General features: G+C 42.7%; 1 long non-coding RNA gene across 2 annotated transcripts; it reads right to left on the reverse strand.

Moving 5' to 3' along the window:
- Positions 1-12587: 12587 nt before the first annotated feature.
- Positions 12588-20065, reverse strand: LOC135319921 (uncharacterized). Of its 2 annotated transcripts, none has more exons than XR_010378997.1 (4): positions 19875-20065; positions 18743-18828; positions 15438-15493; positions 12588-13347 (listed from the first exon to the last, which is right to left on the reverse strand). It is a non-coding gene; the product is annotated as an uncharacterized LOC135319921 (long non-coding RNA). The 2 variants fall into 2 exon arrangements; XR_010378996.1 differs by having other exon boundaries at positions 20006-20063.
- Between the last annotated feature and the right edge of the window lie 2113 nt (positions 20066-22178).

A 22178-nucleotide genomic window follows, 5' to 3' on the forward strand; every position in this document is an offset into this window, starting at 1 on the left:
AAAAGAAGACTGGTGCAGAACTAGATTTGCTTCCTCTCTGTTAAGAGAACAAGATTACTTACTTGTGATAGCAGATGCTTCTGACAACAGGTTGTGTGAAACTTTTTGATGTTGTTGACAAACTTCCCCTCAAATTCTCATCAAAGTTCTTTTGACTTCAGCTAAATTTGGGATACTTCAGAGCACCCCTGAGACATCTCAGAGAAAAATATTTAACTATTGGATTGGTTGATATGTTAAATTACATGGCATTGTCAAGTGAGTGATAAGCCTCCTCAGGGTATATGGTATGGATAAATGTTATTAATACAGACATTCTGGAAATTATATAAGGTTTCTGAAATTAAGCTAAGTCCTGGAATGATGGTAGCAGTCATAATTCCAATTGTTCTAGTCATAACTCTAGTTCCAGTCTAGTTATCTTAAAATGTTGTTTGCTACAGCGACTTGATTAAGCTTCTTTGTCAAAAATGTTGTAACCAGATCTTTAACCTTGCATTTTTAAGTCTTTTGTTATTCATAGACAGTTAAATTGATGCTTTGAAAGACTGCTCCATCTTCAGTAAGACTCACAAAAGGACTTTTTGGCAAGTACAGGTTTCGTTTAAACCATACTGCAGAACAGGGTGAGATATAAGATACTTAAAAAGTTGAATGAAAACTCTGACTTTGTAAAACTGTTAAGTAATAAGGATTAATTACATAGAATTGAGTAAACTGGTGAATATGGCTGTAATTTTTTGGTTTTGTTGGAAATATTACTGGATTTTAATCCACATTTTCTAATTGAATTGCCCATCAGATGTTTGTCTCTCTATCAATATTGAAAGTTATTGTTTTACTTCCAACCACAATGTTGCCCCCAATGTTTAGGATAGAAACAGAATTCTCTATAAAATTGTCACAGAGTGTAACTACTCATGAGGTATAGCAATGCTTTGTCTATGTTTATTGCTAAAAGCACATGTACAATGCCTGTGTAACCACTGGGTATAAGTGATAAAATGTGTGACCTATAATGTGTTTCACCATTAACATACCTCTGAACCTGTTCATGATATCTGATTAGTTTTCCCCCAATGTGGATAACTAGGCAAATATAATAAAGTCTAGCACTGAGGGACATAATCTGACCCTGGGGGAGGAGCCATCACCCCAGCATCGAGGGATGGATATTTTGATCATCAATGCTTTCTACTGAAAGATTTGCAATCCAAAGGGGAAATGATGGAAAAATCTGCACATATCGAGGTATGGGGAAGCCATTCTGGCTTATACATAGTTTAACTTCAACTTTACCGGCCAAAGCAGGGTATTTTATGGCTTTTTGGACATGCAATGTACATCTGCTTTAGCCTTGAGGAGGGGAATGCATTTGAAAGTCAACATAGAGTAGCTGTGATTCAAACATTCAGGGTAAAACTAGGTGGCCACTCGTGTGATTTCAGACAAGTCCTTGTATTGCTGAGAAGTCTCATTTTCTGAGCTGTGTCATACTCGGGAGACCACCAACCATTCTCAAAGTAGTGTCTGCTGGCAGCTGCAACCTTATGGCTTCAAGGTCTCCTCTTAAATTTTTAGACAACAAAATTATTTTAGATCAGATGTTAGCAGAAAAAAGGAGATGTGTAATGGCCAATAGCTCCTATTATGTGTCTGTTAATACCACATTAGAAGTTAAAACTTACTTAGATAAAAGTAAACAACTGGCTACCTGGCTATAGGTCTCCCCTAAATTGCCAGGTCCAGACTGGTTTTCAGGTTTATTCTCCTGAATTCCTCTGGGAATGGGGAATGAGGTCTATTTTGTCTATTAAAGTTCTGGTTGTCACTCCTCCAACTACTTCTACTTGGGTCTGTTGGCACCAAAAGGGAGGACTAAGGGATGGGGATCTTAATCATATGAGACTCAGATCCATGACTTGAAACTTGGGAGTATTTTCAGCTTGGTGTCCATCCCCCAAATTGAGGCAAGACTATGCCCCATTTCAGCAGGAGACAGCCAGAGTGGCCATCGCCCCATTCCCTGAAAGATCTGGGGAAGGATGAAATAGGATTGGGATTGAAACCAAGGCCCCCTAAAACTGAGTTCCTCTGCCAAGTTTATGGTTAACTTCTCTGTCCAAAACATTATTCCCTTTCTTTTCCAACACCTGTCCTCCTCAAGATTGAGGTATATCAAAAAAAAGGGGGTAATTGTAACCAAAAGGTACTATGTGGGCTCTTCCAGGGTCAGACCCCTCCCCCATACCCTCTGCAGTAGCTCCTCTCTGACATACCCAGATAATAGCATCTCATGTGTATTTCCTGAGTTTTTCAGATGCTTAAACCCGCCACCAAATGGAAGAAGTTAACTACTTGATGATCATGAGCACGTGGCCCCCAGACTTTCTGGCACCTAAGGGTTGATAGTGTTGACCGCCCTGTTACCTCCAAATCAACCAGTCAGAGAATTGTGCACAAGCTGATCACGCACCCTGCAACCCCCCTCCCTTACCTGGCCTTTAAATATGCTTTGTTGAAACCCTTGGAGGAGTTCATGGTTTTCTTGGGTGTAAGCTGCCCAGTCCTCCTTGCTTTGGTCCTGCAATAAACCTTTCTCTGCTCCAAACTCCTACTTTTCAGTTTGTTTGGCCTCATAGTGCATCGGGCACACAAACTTGCCTTCAGTAACATAAGGAGAAAGGAGTTAAATGTGAATTGAAGTCCAAGATGTGGGAAAGATAATAAGTGAGACTTTGCATATTTTAGCGGAGCCCAAGACTCCAGAGCCCAGATAAATTACCTCCTAAGGCACTGAAAGAACTTGTAGGTGTAGTCACTATTTGCCCCATAATCTGTGAGAAATTATGGAGAATCGGGGGAGAGAAGAGAAGTTTTGAAGACAGGCACACATGCAGGTTTTTCAGAAGTGGCAAGGGTTGGATGAAAGAGAAAGGATTCCTCTCTAAAATCAAACCTATTTCCGCGAATGTGAACCCTGTAAGGCAGGGACGGCATCTGCTTGTTCACAGCTGAATCCTCAGCTCCTAAAACATTGCCTTACCCATTATAGGCACTAAATATTTGTTTAAGATTGAGTGCTGACTCCTTCAGGATTGGCTTTAGAAGGAGAACATTGGTGCACAGTGAAAAACAAGGAAGTTAAGCTACGAACAACAACAAAAAATTCTGGTGAGAGTTTTGTCATTGTTGTTATAAATTTGTCTTGAATTTGTTCAAATGCTGTTTCTGCATCTATTGAGATAATCATATGGCTTTTACCCTTTGTTCTGTTAAAGTGGTAAATGACATTAGTTGACTTCAATGTTAAACCATTCTTGGCTCCCTAGGAATGCTGTATTCCTTTTTACATATTGCTGAATTCAATTTGCTAAGATTTTTGTTAACAAGGAAGTTACTGGGGCCTAAGGGAAGATTTTTCATTTCAAATTCAATTATTTGATTGATATAGGACTATTCAGGTATTTTATGTCTTCTTGATTCACTGGTTATAATTTCTGTCTTTCAAAAAATTTATCCATTTTATCTAAGTTGTTAAATTTTTATTGGCATAAAGTTTTTCATAATTCCATTGCTGTCTTTTTAAAGTCTGTAGAATCTGTAGCGAAGTCATCTTTTATTTGCACCAAAAACTAAATCTTAGGACAAGAGTCAGAGTTGGAGTTCTGGGTAAATACGGCCCACACCACACGTTGCCATCGCTTGTTATGTCTCATAGGTCTTCTGTACTTATTTTCTTCAACTGCCAACCTTGGAGTCATTTTAGATTTAATTAAAGCTGTTAGGAAGGAAGGTGGACTCCAGACACAACAAACAGCATGCTCAATGTTGGTCTTGGGTGAGATTCTAGAAGATGTTTGCAAACAATACAAAAACTTGGTGATCGCTGAGAACTGTCATTTAGTCACTAAGAACTATTTTGCTTTATTTCCTAATTGTTACAGTATCTATCTCCTTTGCACAGTTGAGATTGCATAAACGGTTATTCACTATGGACCTATTTTGTACCAAGGATTGTGCTGGGTGCAGGCAAAATACGAATGAGAAAAACAGGCACACTCTGTGCTTACTATGCAGTGAAGGAGACAGTCATTAAACCAATAAGGGATGTATAAATATATAACTAGAAATTGTGTTGAGGGCTATGAAGTAACTGTGTGAGATTATCACAGGGAAACTCATTTCAATTTGGTGTGGGAGGCAGGGGAGTTTGGTCCAAGCACAGCCTCCCAGAGGAACTCATATTTAAAGATGAGTAGGAATGAGCCAGGGAAATAGGGACAGGAAGAATGTTCTAAGCAGAGTGAAAAGCATGACAAGACTCTTGAGTCAGGAAAGTGTTTGGTGAGTTTGAGGAACTGAAAGGCTAGTGTTGCTGGAAAGTGGTGGGAGGGTGAGATGAGTTGGGGCTGGGGAGCTGAAAGGGTCAAAATTATGCAAGCTTTAAAAGCAGTTGGCTTTTATCCTAAGGGCACTGGAAAGCCATAGAAGCTTAGGCAGGAATGTAGCATGATCCAGTTTTGTTTTACTTTTCATCATGGAAAAATTTAAACTATATGACAACAGATATAAGAGTATTATGAACCCTCTCATGTGCCTAGATGAACTGCTTCAAAAATTATCAATTTATAGCCAGTCTTCAGGATTCGGGAATAAGGAGTAGAAATTACCAGGAATTCTTGATATTATAAGTTATTCTATATTTTCCATAACCCTTTATTTACATGTTTCAAATAGTAATGAATAATCATAATAATAAGCAGTGAATCAGTTTTCAGTGGTAAGGTTGCACTAAAAATTTCAGAGGTTTGCTATAAAAAAGAATATAATAATAAACACAAATTTATCATTATTCTTAACCAATATATTGTGACAAGATTATATATTTCAGTAACCTGTAAACATGATCTTTACCAGATACAGACATTTGATAATGGAAAACACTGAAAATTTAAAAAGTTACCACAAAATTAATGCCAAACAAAAACCATTTTAAAAAGTGAAAGATAATGCTACCAAAGTTTAGTATTTAAAAGTTAGCATTCTTCAAATGAACATTTTAAACATACAAAGCATTAATTGCCCTGTCTAGTACTCTTTTTTTTTTTTTGAGTCATAGTCAGTTTACAACGTTGTGTTAATTTCTGGTGTACAGCACAATTCTTCAGTTATACATGAATATACATATATTCATTTTCATATTCTTTTTCACAGTGAGCTACTACAAGATATTGAATATATTTCCCTGTGCTATATAGTATAAACTTGTTTATCTATTTTACATATTCCAGTCGCTGTCTAGTAGTCTTAATCTTTGTTTCATGATAGATATTCTAGGTATAAAAGAAATTTCTTTCATTTGCATTAAGGTCAATTAATTGCTAAAAATACATCCAAAAGCATCTATCAGTTAGGCATTAGAGTACATGTTGCTTCATACAAGCTCATTTCCCCTTTAAGAATGGAAATATTATGTCTGCTTGCCCTGATTTTGGTTTTACTGTTGAAATTGGTATTACTCTTGCAAATCCGGATTTTAGATCAGTTTCTGATTTCACGTCACTGTATTTTACAACATTCACATATCCCCTCTGCATTTCTTCTGCTGAAGTATTTACAAGTGACTGTAACTCACAGTGAATATTCAAATGCTAAAAAACACCAACCTCGAACACTATTGAGTAGCATGTATTTGAATAGTGGAACATTCAGATTTCCTGGCACTACACAGAATCCCAGGTCAAAACTACCAATTTAAGGACTTACTTTGCCTCCAAAATTTGTCATTTCTTGGATCACCACTCATTGGATTTCTATAAAGTAAATTAGGCATCTAAACTTGTTGGTGTTTATTTTACTTACAAGAATACTTGCCGTTCGCAGCAGACAGCACCAGGAACACACTCTTATGACATGGCGGTGAAGGTAATTGACTTGGTTGGGTTCATGCTGTGCTTTGGAATAGGTAAACACCATCAAGATGGTACAACCCACTTTAACAGTCTCAATGCAGTCCATTGTTTTGCTGACACAGTAACAGGCTAAGTGGAGCTCAAGGTGGGCATTAAAAATTTAGAGGGAAATAAGATTGGATAGTTAGGGTGGGTGAGGACGGTCAGAAAGGAGGGAGAGCTACAGGGCAAAACAGGCTCGTTTTTGTGCATGAGGAATGAATAGGGAAAGCGAAAGTAGTGGAGTGGGGGATGTGGATAGATGAGACCCGACAGCCCTTGCGAAACATCAGTCTTCTGGTAGGATTTCATCAACACTTGTTTGGGTAACTTTCTGTCGTCACTGGGAAACCGGTGGGACTTTCTCCTCCGAGATGAACCAGGCCCATGCACTTGCCACTTTCACTTGCTCCCTGGTGGCCGTGGCTGTGTGCAGTCTGCAACTGGCCGCTTCAGGGCTCTCCGGTGGCGTGAATTCAGCGGGAAGGTGTCAGTGTCCGCAGATGAGGGGCTTACACAGTCTCACATTTGTCAGTTGGCTCAATTCAGTTTCACTCTTGGATCATTCTCTTCTCCGCTATTTCATTCCTTGAATAAACAAGCCAAGTCTTTCTGTAAGCTGAGACTTCGGTAAAGTCCCTTCCTTGTCAGTTTACCCTGACTGTGTACCCACAGCTCGAGGCTGAGCTATTCTTACTCCTCTGATTACTGGAGTTGCCAAATTCCTTTTTGTCTGGGCTATTGGTTTCATGTAGAAACTGCTCTTCTACCTACACGCACATCCAAACATGGTAGTCAAGTAAGTGCACGCACACACAATGAATTACTATGTATCTTGTGTACAGAGTGATGGAGATCTATTTATACACTGATGTGGATTATTAGGTTAAAAGAAAAAAGTAAGTCACGAAACATTTGGGTGTGTGTGTGTGTGTGTGTGTGTGTGTGTGTGTATTTATAATTGTATAAAAATAGTTCTAAAAAGATACATTCTAAACTCTTTACTCCCGGGTTGGATTATACGTATATGACAGGAAGGGAATAATAATTTCATTTTCACTTTACTTCTATATAATTTTTATTTGTATTACTTTTGTAATTAGAAACAAAAGTTTAAAAAACCCCAAACCTTGCTTTTCTTAGATTCCCTCGAACCCTACTTAGGTGGTATCCCTGAAGGAAGTTCCTCAACTAGACTCTCTTCTGTTTTTACTGAACAAGGATGAATGGAACACCTGCTCTGTGTCAGGTATAGGAGGAAGCATTAGAGAGTTAGAGATGAGAGACACCCGTGTCCTTTAAAGACTTCAAAATTCATAGCGGGAGAGACCAGAAAACAAGAAATTAAAGTACTGTGTGATAAATGCCTCAGAGTTCCGTCTAGGGTGCTTGCAGGGTAAAAGAATGAACATGAGCAACTTGGAGGAGCAGGGAGAAGGTGGGCAGGAAAAGCCTCCAGGGGAAGTAATAACCAAGAGCAGTCTTTTCTTTTCCATGTTATTTTATTACTAAAAATTTCAAACATACAGAAAAGCTGAAACACCTGCAGATCCACACCTAGGTTCAGCAACTGTTAACATTTCACCATTTTCACTTAATAAGTAACAGAAATAAATGCCAAGCCATTTGAAATCTCACCTCTAAATATCTAAGCACTGAAGTCCTGAGAACACTATCCCCTTACATTCCACGGCGCCATTATCAAGCACAAAAATGAACATCAATCCGTTTTAATCATCTAATAACTACGCCATGGAAAAATCATCCTTGTTACCCCAAAATGTCTTTCATGGGTTGTTTTTTCCAATCCAGGATCCGGTCTAGGTTCACACATTGCATATCACTGTGGTGGTTTGTACTGTGAGAATTTGGTTAAGCTGGAGACATGTTTGCCAGAATCCTGTTCCCCAGAGGGTTTCAGGTTAGAATTAGTCAAAAGAGGACTGTGCATGAGATTTGGAAGGCAGAAATGAAGCAGCAAGTATGATTCTCTGAAGGTCATTGTGGTTAGGTGCGGTGACGGTTGGAAACAAGTGTTAATGAGTTCAAGCCAGTCTTTGCTGTGCTCACTTTTGTGTCCAGAATTTCTTCCCAACTGCTGACCCTGTTGACCAACAGTGACCCCAGCACCACCCCCAGGCACTTGCTGGTGGATCCACAGAGGTGGCAGCTTCATGAGCTTTCTTGTCGCAGTCTGTCCCCTCTCAGCTAGATGTGCTTGGCTTCCCATATCCGTTACACCTTTTTTGATCCTCTGACTTCTCTGTTGGCCTTTTCACTTCTCGAACTCTTTCGAAAACTGTGTGAGCTCTAATTCCTATAGTAAACTCCTTATCTCAAGATTCACAGTGGTTCAGCTTCCCTGACTGATACCTTTAGTGGTGCTGGCTGTGGTCTCAGGAAAATAGAATCTTAAGGATGGGAATCTGGATTTGGTTTTCTAATCTATTAAATTTGAGGGTGTTAATGATTATTGCCAGTGTAAAGGGGCCATTGGTATTCCATGGTGGCAAAACAGTCACTTAAATTCTCGCCTGTAGTCACTGTGATCAATGCTTATAGAAGGCAAGCCTTTGAGTAACCAAATATTTGCTGTCCTAGAATGTTTTAGTACAAAAAGGAGCATAGTGAGCTTTGTTAGTTGCTTCTAAGTATGATGGAGAATTTGGAGAAAGAAAATAATGAGCTTAGGCCTTTAAACTCCCAGCTCAAGACCCAGGAAAGGGACCAAAAAACTTCCATGACTGCCCTAAAAGAAATGTTTCTCTCTTGTAGCCTCAGGGTCAAGATTTCTAATAACCACCCCCTCAATTTCTACTTGCAGGGAACTGAATTTCAATACAAATTGAATTCATAACCAAGCAGGGTCTCATGTTAAAAATAAGATATTGATTGGGAAGGAGAGAGATCCTGAATCTTAGGATGGGGACATGTGGACAGATTCTGATGAAGCCAAAGACCTTAACTTTAAATTCTGCTGAATGTCCTTAAGTGATAAAAATTAAATTAATCTTCCCTTACCTGAAGAACCTGTAATGACCTCCCCTGAGGGATTTGCCTTGCCGGGGACTGCTCAATCTTCCTGGGAACCTAACCCCATCACCTCTGTTAGATCTGTGACCTGATCAACTAACAGCAGGCCCCAGTGTGACCCATGAGGAAGCACCGTAATACCAAAAGAACACTGAAAGTTTGTCAGTTTATATATTGTTTCACTTTTTGTTTTGACATAATTTCACCCTTACTGAAAGTTACAAGAATAATACAAATGATATCCTTCACCTTTCATCAAGAACCCTCAAAGGCCAATGTATGTAGACAGAAACCCAAAGAACACGTATGAGAATGGATCCTAATGGTATTAGGTCAGGATGGAAGGAACATAATTTTGAATTGAGCTGAGTGGGTTAATATGGGTGCCCTAAGCAGAAATTCTGAGTTTAAGTTGGCTGGGAATGGCTCTAATAGTCCGCTATTAAACCCGAAGAGGGCTTGCTCTGAATGAAACTGAGATATCACAATGTCCAATACTGAAGAGGAAGATATTCAGAACACTACACTGGATTTATATCATAAAACCAATGAACAATATTCCTTGGTGGGATCCAGAGGACACTCCCTTCACCAGGGTTTTGAGAAATGCACTGGTGAGAATTACACCAGCATCCTTGAAGAGCTCTAAAGTGGCTGCTTTCTAAAGGCAAGGCCGGGTGGTGGGAACTGCATCACTGAAATGAACTCTCGGAATTAATGTGATGGGAATGATGGGATATTAGGGTGTCAGGAGCCAAGAGGAGGTACTTAGTAACCAAGACAATTTAGTGTGGTTATGTAACGGTCAGCAGAACCAAGATAGAAATCAGAGCGGTTTGGCCTACAGAGCTTTGGCACCAGCTAACTGACCACAGTGTCCCTAGGACAGAAATGCACAGGCAGCCTACTGAAGTCTTACTTGGTTTGTATAAGTGGAAAAGCTGTAGTTGTGATGAACAGAAGTCTGACTTCGACGTAGAGTAAGAACCCTTCAACCAGTTCTTAGATTGGAGTCACTTTATAAACCCTGACTCCCTGGAATGAAGGGAAGACTGGGACCACTTGAAGAAGGACTCGACTCTATGACCAAAAAGTCATAGAGGAACCCTTACCCCCAAAGGGACCTGCAGCCATTTAGCAGGGTGACTGTGCATTAGCAAGGGGAGATAACCAGATTTTTAGGGGATTCCTGGATCTTGGCTCTGAACCGATGCTAACCCCTGGAGACTCAAAATGCCACTGTGGTCCACTGTCAAAGTGGAGGCTTAGGGAGATCAGACGATCTTTGAAGTTTTGGCTTGGCTTCATCTCACAGCAAGCCCAGTCATTTCCAGAACCCATCCCATTATTATTGCCTCAGTTCCACAATACATAGGTAGGTATATATTACAGTTTAGATATACTCAGTAGGTATCTGCATGCATATACTAGACAACTGGTAGATGTTTCCCTGACCCAAGGAGTAAAGGTTATCATGATAGAAGAGGCCAAGTGGAAGTCACTAGACCTATGTCCACCTACTATTTTCTGGAAGGATTGAAGAGATTAGTGCCACCAACAAGTTCTTGAAAGATACAGAGGTGGTTATTCCTACCATAACTGCCTACTCAATTCAGAAGACTGACGGAACTTGGAGAATGACAACAGATTATCCAAAACTTGGTGACTCAATTGCAGCTGCTGTTCCAGGAGTGACTTCTTTGTTGAAGCAAATCAGTGCATCCCATGGCACTTGGTTTGCTATTGATATGGCTAGTGCTTTTTGCTCTATACGTTTTAGAAAAGATCATGAGATGCAGTTTTCTTTTAGTTGGCAGGGCCAGCGATACACCTTCACTGCTCTAGCCCAGAGTTGTACCAACTCTCCAGCCTCTATCATTTATAGTCTGCAAAGACCTCTGACCTCTTTTGCATTCCACATGAATCCAAGTTGGTGCTGCTTGTTGGCAGGATGACTCAGTTCCTCATCACATGTGACTCTCCAGACTCTCCACAGGGGTGCTTGCGTGTACTCAAAACGTTGTGGCTGACTTCCCCTAGAGAAATCTAAAAAGCAAGGTGGAAGCTGCAATGTCTTTTATGACATAGTCTCAAAGTCATACCCTATGGCTTCAGCATACTGACCAATATCCTGTTGTTCATACAGGTCAGCACTATTGAATGTGGGTGGGGACTACGCAAGTTCATGAATACCAGGAGGTAAGGATTGAGGAGGGGGAGGGGGCACCTTGGAGGCTGGCTCCCATAGTCATGAAAATTATGAAAGTTCTTCTTTCTGCTTGTCCAACTTTTTAAAATTTGGAGTTGTTTCAAAATATGAACTTATTTTTAATACTATATATATGCAAATACTATTATTATTAATGTAACTAATTGAATGGGTCAAGTCTTAGCCCAGGAGGGACCTGGCTTCAGTTCCTGCACCTGATGCTGGCTCAGCACGTGTCCTTGAGCATTTCTTTCTCTTTAACATCTTTGGACCTTAACCTCCCTGTTGGTAAATAAAGAACAAATGCCTGTCCCTTCCTTCCTCACCCAAAGAGGTTGATAAAATTGCTTTTAGTTTTTTAAAAAAATTGACCATTTACCCTTGAGGTCAATCCCATAAAGCTCCTCATTTTGCAAAATGTGAAAACTGGTCTCTAGAGAAATGAAGGGTTTTACCCAGGATCACACAGCTGGTTAGTGACAGAGCCAGAATTAGAGCCCCAGTTTCTTTAATCTCCCGTGTCTGCCCAGCTACACTGCCTCTGCCTTAGAAGAAAAGTGCTAGAGAAATTCCCAGGAGAATTTTCACATTATTTACACCAACTTATAGACTAAGGGCTGGTTATCAGCCTGGAGAAATATCTCTAACATTGTAGTTCTTGAGCTTTGTAGTCCCAAGATCCTTTTACACTTAAAATTACTGAGGACCCTCAAGAACTTTTGTTTACGTAGATTATATCTGTTAATATTTCTTGTATTGGGAATTAAAATTAATAAAAATGTTAAATGTTTTATTCATTGCTTTTGAAATATAATAAACCCATTGTAGGTTACATAAACGTTTTATTAAAAAAAAAATGACTGTATCTTCCAAAAAGAAAAAAATACAAAAGAGTGATTTTGTTTCACACTTTTGCAAATCTCTTTAGTGTCTGGTTCATAGAAGACAGCTGGAGTCTCATAAATACTTCTGTAATAATGTAATAATATCATGTCATGTAGCTTCCGGAAAATTCCACTATTTGATCATGATAGAATAAGAGGAGTAAAGACATTTTAGCGTAATTATGAAAATAGTTTTGATCTCGCAGGCTCTCAGGGAACTCTAGGATTCGAAGACCACACTCTGAGAACCCCCATTGTCCTGCTATAAAGACTCTGTTTTGGCCTATTTTCCATTTTCATTAATTACTAATGAATTTTTGTGCTTAATTTTCATTAACCACAAAGTAATTAAAGGCTCATCAGTTCTGCAGATGAGACAAAGCTGGGAAGGGATTGTTACAAAAACGTATAGAATATTTACATCATTTTAGCAGACCAAAATCAAACAAAATTAAAAGCAAAATGTCCTACATTTGCATTTTGCTTTATTTTTAATCAGTTGCACGTGTACTAGAAGCATAGGCTGGGAAGAACTGGCCTGAGAGCAGTTTGTGTGAAAAAGATCTGGCGGTTTAGGTCAACCACAAGCTAAATATGAACGAACAGCTTATGATATTAATGTTAAGAAGCATTGATAAAAGTGTAACCACTGAGCTGCAGCAAACAGGGAGAGTTCCCTACTTGGACAAGGTTGGCGGAGGACGGAGTTCTCACAGTTTCTTTGCTCAGCCCCCCAGCTGGATTCCCAGAAAGTGCAAGGAGGGTGGATAGGAGGGAGGCAGCATTTGTGTTCTGCTAACAATGTGGTTTGAATAGTTTAAATAAAAGAAAGCTAAATCCACAAACAAAAGTTCTCTTGAGTCCTACAGGCTTTCATAGCCAAAAGGACAAGGACACCCGTCCATGTTGGATCCACAGGTCTCCACTACAGTGTCCAGCCCCCAGTCTGCATCAGGGGGGCAGCCTTGTCCAGGATGTGGCTCCAGGCTGCTAGTGGGAGCTATTTTCAGATTTCCTCTGGCTCTCCGAAGTGGCTCACCACAGCAGTTCATTCTGGCCACGGGTCCCTGTCCAGCGGGCCTTAAGCTTCTGCAGAACACTCTGGCTATCTTGACATCTCTTGGAAGCCTTCCTCAACAGGCTTGGCTTGATCATCTAGGTGGGGCTCAACTCTTCCTGGCCTGACCCAGAGGAAGAAGTGCTTTGGTTCCTTCCTGCCTGGTGCATCTTTGTGTCCTTGTTGTGAAGCGGTTCCACCCTCTCCCTCCTGGGGCAAGAAACAAGTTCAGAAGTCAGAGGGATTACTCCAGTTGGCACACACTTCACAGAAAGTGATGTCTTCTGTTCTGCTCCAGTCTGAGTCAACCTTGAGGACGCCCTTCTAGTCTGGGCGTCCCATGTGAGATCATTAATGATTCCAGAGGTTGACAGAAGTGGATGCTGCCTCTGGAGTCAGATGAAGGTTCAAATCCCAGCTTTGCCGCTTGCTAATTGCACGACCTCTGCATGAGTTACCTAAACTCTATGAACCTCAGCTTCCCTATTTAAAGAATGAGAATGATAATACTGGGTGTTACAAAGACCAAATGAGACAATCCATGTAAAATGCTGATCACAGTATCTGACACACGATGATTGTCTGTTAAACATTGTGTAAATTGTACTTTATACCAGATTTTTTTTTTGAAACAGAACCTGAAGAGATGCCTTTCTGCCTGCAGCAAAGGCTCCTGCCATTATTTGACCAGAGAAGCGGTGCTCCTGGACCGCTGGGCTACAGGCATCTCCGTTTCAGATGCACAGCTCTGCCCTGTATTTGCATAACTAAAAGTCCCCCTTAAGCGGTTTTCCTAGAATGAAAATGGATTAATGTCAAATTTGAAGTGACAGTTTTTCATTTCCTCCCCATTCTTATCAAGGCTTTAGGGATTTTTAGGGCCAAGTTTCAGTGGGAGCTCCCAGAGTCTGTGTGTGTCCCTACACGCCATCCATAGGAAGGAGAGCTCAGCCCCTCAAAATCTCTGTTCATTCATTCAGCCAGGCCTGACCCTGATATAGCCAGGCCCAGGGCAAGAGTGCAGATGGAGGCCCATAGATCATGCATCTAATAGTTAAAAGTTGTAAGTCAAGCTAAGAGACTATTAGCTAACATACCGTCTATCCCCTTACCTTGATAAATATACCTTCAGAACGACCAGGAAGGCCTAGCTCTAATTTAGAATTCTTGGACTCCTTAGAGTTTCTCTCCAGAAGGTGGAGGTGCAGGCAGGGCTGGCTTGCCCCTCTTCTGATCCCACACACCCACCCCATCCCACGCAGGGCACCGAGGGCATGCATATGGACTCCTTGGTCAGCACATCCAAGTTCCACTACACACCCAAACTTCAGTCACTTTTGGCTACCTTTCAGGCCTAGGGATGCACACATAAGCAACCCAGCCTGTCCTTGGGTTGATGGGCCCTGGAAGAGGCCACACAGGCCCTGGAAGAGGGCTGAGGACAGCTGGGAAAGGTATTCTAGGATCCCGGTGTGTGTATTTGTGGGGAGAAGACTCCAGGTGGGCACATTTTCTCTTCTCCCTATAGGAAGGGGCAGAGCTTGGGGAGGCCAGAACAGGGCCCTCCAAAGCACAGGCCCAAAGTAGGAGCCCCTCTTGCTCTGGTCTTAGGATATACTGCATTCAGTGAGTATTCACTGAGCACTTACTACGGGCCAGACACTGTGCTGGGTGTAGAGGATGCTGCAGTCAAGGATACTGAGTGGTCCTTGCCCTCAGACTATCAGGGGAGTTGGACGATAAAGAAATGAACAAACAATTAGCAGGTATGTACACACCTGGGAAAAATCACTCTGAGAAGGGGACCTGATTTGGTTTGGGAGGAGATACCTGAGGCTGAGTCATGGGGGATGAGAAGAAGCCAGGGGAGCAGGGAGTTGAAGGAAGAAAGTTGTGTTCAGATGGAACTGAGAAAAGGCCAGGGGCCGGGGAGGGTGGGGAGCATCTGAGTGTGGGGTCGGAGGTGGGCAGGGGCCAGGCTGGGTTGGGCTTTAAGGCCACAACCAAGAGTTTGGATTGTAGGTAAGGAATGTTGAGACGGGAATGATTTAATTTATATTTTAAAAAAATCTCCCTCCCTGCTGTAAAAAGATTGGGAGAAAGGATTGTGAGGTGCAGAGTGGAAGCCAGGAGACCAGTTAGGATGCGGTGGCAGCCATTCAGGTGAGAGATAATGATGGTTGGACTCAGATGGGGCTGTGGGAAGGGAGAAAGGGGCACAGCTGAGGCCACATCCACAGGCCTTGCTGATGGTTAGAGGCGGATGGGTGAGAAGAAGGAAATGTAACTGGCCTCCTCACCTCCCATCATGGCCATGTCCTAGTCTGGTCCTGGCTGCTTCTTCCAGATGTAATCCCTGTAACAGACATTAAAAAGGCTTATATTGTCAAACCTGTTGACATTTGCCTCTGACTTTTTTCCCATTGTTTTTTTTTTCTTTTTTTCCCATGGATTTTTTATCTGAAGACCTTTCTCACTTAAAGACTTCATATTATTTATCTATAATTAATTTTTCTATTTCAAGTGGGAAATTAACTTTATAAGGTAGTGTTCGTCAAACTGCTGATAGAGACTCATTAGTATTGTGAGACCAGTTTACTGGGTAGGGACCAGAATTTTCTATTTAATAGGATAGGAGTGGAGAGGAGTGGAATGGAGTAGAATAGACTAGACCAGACTAAACTAGACTAGACTAGACTAGAATAGAATAGATCAGAGTCCATCTGACGTAACAAGGATAAATACTGTTTTATGATCTTTCGCTTTAATTACGTGAACTTGTATTTATGAGCGTATTTACTGGGCTGAGATGGCTCACGTATTCCCACTCTCCTGGATGAGGAAACTGAGGCTACGAGATGTTAGGAATCTTTCCCCAGTCTATTCAGGCTGCATAACAAAATACTGCGGACTGTGTGGCTTAAACAAGAGAAATTCTTTTCTCACAGTTCTGGAGGCTGGAAAATCCAAGATTAGGGTTCTCGCAGGGTTTGGTTTCTGGTGAGAGCTCTCTCCCTGGCTTGCTAGTGACCTTCTGGCTGTGTTCTCTCATGACCTTCCCTTTGTTCTCATACATAGAGATTGTGAGAGAGATTTCTTTCCAAGCACAGTCACACTGGGGGTTAAGGCATCAACATGTGAATTTTGGAGGGACACCATTCTACCATAGTGATGTGCCCAGAAAGCGGTGGAGCCAGCTAGGTCTGCTCCCTCCAGAACCTGAAATTTTATTTATCACTCTTTCTCTCTGTTAGGGCAAATCTCATCTTGTTATTTTTATTTTCTTAAAACAAACAAATAATCAAAAGCTATTCTTATACATTTATTCTTTCTGATGAACGTCACAAATCACTTTGACACGTTCCACACTCATAAGAATCTACATCTTTACGCCACTGAGTCGCCCACCCATCCAGGAAAATGCTGTGTGCTGTCTCTCAGGGAAGTCACGTGCTCGGCCTCAGATGGGTCTCACATTTCTTGTCAAGGGGTTTTCTGGGGCAATTTTATTTTTAGTTTAGTGCTTCTCAAAGTTTGATGTGCATACCGTCACCTGGAAATCTTCTCAAAAAGCAGACTCTGAGTCAGCAGGCCCGGGACAGAGCCAAGGATTCTGCATTTCTAGCAAGCTCTCAGGTGATGTGGCTGTGGTGCCAGGGACCACATTTTACTCAGTAAGGTTGTAGTTGTGCTATTTTGAGTGGGATCGTTTAGTCTAATATTTTAGAACTGGTTACTGTGATTATCTAGAAAAGCTAGTGATTTCTATTTGACTAGTTTTGCATACCATTCCCTTCCTGAACCCAGCAGGCTTGTTGTTGCTGTGGAAACCAGTTGGAGCTGCCAGGGCCAGGAAGAGGGTTTGAGGAGAGGCGATCAACACACTTGTGCTAAAAAAGGACCTATGGCATCCACGCCTGGAAGTCTAGGCAACTGGGACCAGTTGCCTGGCAGCAGCCCCTCCTCCCACCCTCATCCTTATATCACCCTCCTGTGTGATTTAGACTCAGACCCAGCAAATCGTAGAGCTTGGCAGAGAGTCAAGTAGGTGCTCAATAAATACTCTCTGGGCGAGTGAATCTGGAGCAACTCTCCCCAATAAACTCTTCTTGCAGATGGGGAAACGGAGGTCCAGAGAGGGGAAGCAGCCTGTTTGAGATGAGTTACGGGCTTGGCTGGAATGAGAACTCAAGTTCCCTGCTGTCCACTCAGAGTTCCACCTTGCTCTGGGCCCTGAGAGAGACATCAGAAAAGTATAGTCCAAGATGAGGGAGGCCCCAGATCCTAGCACATGGAACCGAGGAGAGACCTTCCAGATCATCTCACCCAGGGCATCCTAACCAGGGGTGTATGAGAACCACCATATACATGCCTGGACCTCAACCCTGAAGAGTCTGATTCAACAGATCTGTTGTGAGCACCACAAGCTCTAAATAATCCCCAGGTGGGTGAGTCAGTTACACAGCCAGCTTCGGGAACCACTGTTCTGACCCAGTCCCCTTGTTTTACTGAAGAGGAAACTGAGTCTCGGAAGGGAAGCAACTTGCTGATGGCCACACAGAACCATTCCACAGGATTACCTAAAGACTGAGCTTTGGGAAGTCAGGAACCAAGTCTGTCTTGGGCTTCTCGATCAGGAGAGGGGGGAGGGGAAGGGGAGCAGGGGCTGAGCTGCCTTGGCAGCTAGACCTGGCATTTCATTCTTCCAAGCACAGTGACAAGTCAGAAAAGTGTGTGAGTAGGAAAGGCAGTTGTTGAAGAGCTGTAATTTGAGAAATGCAGAAGGCTTTCTCCCCATCTTTCAAAAAGGTTGTGCAGGTCATAAGGCAGGTGATTAGAAAAGCAGAGATCTCCCAAAGCAGAGAGTCAGTGAGAGAGCTCCTATCCCAGCTCTGCCACCAGTGTTAGCAAATTGCTTAGCCTAAGACTCAGTTTCCCCACCTGTAAATTGTGATCATGACCAGAACCCATCCATATAACCTAGAGGTTGAGTGCATGGTACTTGGAACCAGACTGGCTGGTTCAAATCCCAGTTCTGTTGCTTATTGGCCACATGACTTTTGGCAAGTGGTTTAACCTCTTTATGCCTGAATTTTATCACTTGTAAAATGAAGACAATAATAGTAATTTCCTCAGAGGGTTGTTGGGGGGATTAAATGAATGACTGCATTTCCCTAACCTCTGACCCTGGGGGTGTGCCCTATCCTTCATCTCGTCTCTGCCTACGCTCACTTCCTTAGCTTCAGATACCATCTGGCTCTTTCCAAATTTATATCTTGAGCTCCTTCCTCTCCTTGGATCTCTGCATTTGAATACCCAGCTGCCTGACGGACAGCTCCTCTTGGACATCCAATAGCTCTCTTAAGCCTCCCATGCCCCAAACTGAACTCTTCCTCTCCCTCCCTAAACCTGCTCTTTGCAAGGTTTTCTATCTCAGTTAATGGTAACTCCATCCTTCTGGCTGCTCAGGCCAACGTCCTCAGAGTCATCCATTAGCATATTATGTTGGCCTTCTCTTCAAAAGAGGGATCAGATCCCAGGAATCTGATCACTCCTCACTACCTTCATTGTCACCACACTGGTTCAAGTCACCTTCGCCTCTTACCTGGACAAATGAAATAGCTTCTTGGTTTCCCTGCTCCCATTTTTATTCCTGTTGAGTCTGTTCTTAATGCAGCATCCAGAGTGAGCCTATTTTAACAAAGGTCATATTATGACATCCTCCCATCCTCCAGGACCCCCCATTTTAGAGTAAAAGCCAAAGTCCTCACAGGGCCTAGGAGGCCTTATGCAATCTGGTCCCACCATCTCTGCTGCAAGCAGGCTGGCCTCCTTGCATGTTCCCACATCTTAGAATCTTTGTGCTTGCTAGCGGAGGCCTGGAACATTTTGACCCCAAGTTATCCTCCTGGCTCACTTTTATATCCTTCAAATCTTTCCTTCAAAGTATCCTTCTAAATGTTAGGTATTTCCTGATAGCTGCAGTCCTCCTGTCCTCATTTCCTGCTTTACCTTTTTAAATTTTTTTTTTGTGAGGGGAGGTAATTAGGTTTACTTATTTATTTTTTAGAGGAGTTACCGGGGATTGAACCCAGGACTTCGTGCATGCTAAGCACGTGCTCTGCCACTTGAGCTATATCCTCCCCCGATTTACCTTTTTTAATAGCACATATACCCTTTGCATACACTGTTTATCTAATATACTATCTAATTTTCTTATTTATTTTTCTTATTATCTGTCTTTCCCCTTTAGAAAGTAAGCTCTGTGAAGGCTGGAAGATAGGGGCAGAGCGCATGCTTAGCATGCACAAAGTCCTGGGTTCAATCCCCAGTGCCTCCATTAAATAAATAAATAACCTAATTACCTGCCCCTTCTAAAAAAATTATTAAAAAAGGAAAAGAAAAGACTGGAGGACAGGGATCTTTGTCTATCTTGCTCACTGCTATATTCCTGGAGCCTAGAGCAAAGCCTGGCGTAGAGTGCATTCCTGGTAATAATTATTGAATACATTTTGTTAATATCTATTTGCTCTAACTATTCTTTTAACATTTTAGAGACAGAGTCAGAAAAAGAACAATATTAAACATTGACATTTCATATTAAAAACTTCAAATAATGTTTATGAGATCATGCTAAATGAAACGTCATGCTACAAAATCATGCAAACACTATGATTTCAAATTTGCAAGATGTGTATAGGAAAAAAGATGGTGACAAAAGTTGCATTAGTTCTCACTGTAACATTATGAAGGCTTTTTCCTGCTGTTTTCCAATTCCATGTGCTGTTGCCTCTAAAATAAAAGAAGAGTTTGACTTACTGAAATAAGAGTATGACATCCTTTACAGAAAAATGAGGCAAAGCAATACCTTATCTTTTATACGGTGCCAGGAACAGGTCTGGAGAGACGGCCACTGACCTTGCTGCTGTGGTTATCCCTGGGGAGAAGGGAAAGTGCATTGTTGGTATTGATCAAAGGGCTTTTTCTATAATGTTTAAATCATTTATGGGGGGAGGGTATGGCTCAATGGTAGAGCACATGCTTAGCATGCATGAGGTCCTAGAGTCAATCCTCAGTACCTCCATTAAAATAAACAAACAAACAAACCTGCCTAATTACTCCCCCCAAAATAGATCATTTACAAAAAACATGTTCTTATATTATGTTATTAGATTATTTTTTAAAAAAGTCTAGAAGCCTCTTTAAAAAAAGGTCTAGTCTAGGGAGGGTATAGCTCAAGTGGTAGAGTGCATGCTTAGCATGCACAAGGTCCTGGGTTCAATCCCCAATACCTCCTCTAAAAATAAATAAATCTAATTACCTCCCTTCTATCCTGCCAAAAAAAAAAAATTAAATAACACAATAGTAAGTATTTAACAAAAAGGTCTAGTCTGTAACAAGAGGCTCCACAAAACAACAAAACTCCCTTTCCTTCTCCTGCCAGGCTCCAGGGGCACCCACATGCTGAGGCTGGATAGAGACCTGGAGAGCGCCCCTGCCTCTGAGGATGTGGCTCCAAGTGACATACCGCAACAGACCTCAGCCAGTTTTGGGGTGGGTGGGTGAGAACCCCCTCCCCCTTCTCCCTGCGTCCATCAGGGTTGTGAACGTCCCCCCACAAGCCCCCAGCACAGGGAGGAAAGAATGGATGAGCCCTCTGAAAGCACGGTCAGCATAGACTTAGTCCACCAGGAGGAAAAGGACTGGGGAGAGGCTGTGGCCTCCCAAGTGTGGGATGGTGAATTCCTGCAGCTCAGCGAGCTCTGGGCAGCAGCGAGGTTGCTTTCTCTCAAGGGCGCACCCACACATGCCGCGTCACGGTGCACTGGCCTCAGATTACAGAGGCTTCTGTGCCGCTGGTCCGAGAAACTTCCATGATGTGTTCCAAACCCTGATCATCTCACAGGAGAAATTGGATGCATGGAAGTTGTCAAGGCGAGTTTGGGGCTCCTTCTACCCTATCCCCAGGCACCTCCCCAAACACTCTCTTTCCCCACTGCCCAGCCGAAGGAGCTTTCTCTTTGCCGCTGGCCAGAGCTCAGCCTCCCGGGCCTCTCTCCAGAACAGGAAGTTCCACAGCCATGTGGCCTTGGCCAATGTCCATTTTCCGGGCACTGGGCTGGTTTGCAGGGCTCGGTGATTTGTGGCTTTCTCCTGCCCACCCCAGGCCTGACGAGGACAAAAAGCATGTTTCGTTTCTGGGTCACCCATCGAGCAAAGGGTGACTGCCCTCGTGGACAGGATGAGCCTCTCTCTCACCTATGCCTCCACAGCCTCCCATCAGTGTCTGGCCAGGGGCCCTGGAGGATCCAGGATCAACCACCCAGAGGGCAAGAATTCCTCTCCCTGAAGCAGAACAACAGTGACAGTGACAGCCTATGTTCATTTCGTTTCCAGAAGCAGGATTTTAGGCTCCAGAGGCTATTGATTCAGTTACCATGCGTGTGTTCATCCATCATTCATCCAACCTCTGTGCACTGCCGACTCGCCCTGTGCACCCGTCACTGTGCTAGATCATCACCTAGTGGGACAGGTTCACAAGTGCGCAGATGCTCTGCTACAAAGAGGAGCAGGGCACGTGCCCACCCCACCCCCACTCCACCTAAAAGAAGCAGCCACAAAAGCACTCTCACTTGGATAACTGGTCAACAGCGTTACTGAGCACTTACTGGGTGCTGGGTGTTTTCACGTGTTGACCACATATGGATCCTCACAATAGTCTTTTGAGGTAGGGGTCATATCACTTACACGGGAGGAAGAAGAAGACAGACTTTTCCCAAGGTCACAGGCTACTGAACGCTGAGATTCAAAACCCGTGTTCTTTCTCCTGACTTTGCTGGTGGCCTGGGAACAAGCAGGGCAGGCCCAGCCTACAGAAAGCATCAGGGAAATTCAGTCTCCCCTGGGCCCTACCCAGACATCCCCCTTCACCCTCTGGCCTCACCCTCATTCCCTCTTATTCATTCATTCAGTGAGTCAGCCAGTCAAAGACACTTAGGGAACACCTGCTAGGGGAGAGGGGGAAATGAATCAGAAACGAC

The sequence above is a fragment of the Camelus dromedarius genome, chromosome 34 (assembly GCF_036321535.1).
Source record: "Camelus dromedarius isolate mCamDro1 chromosome 34, mCamDro1.pat, whole genome shotgun sequence".
NCBI classification, from domain to species: domain Eukaryota; kingdom Metazoa; phylum Chordata; class Mammalia; order Artiodactyla; family Camelidae; genus Camelus; species Camelus dromedarius.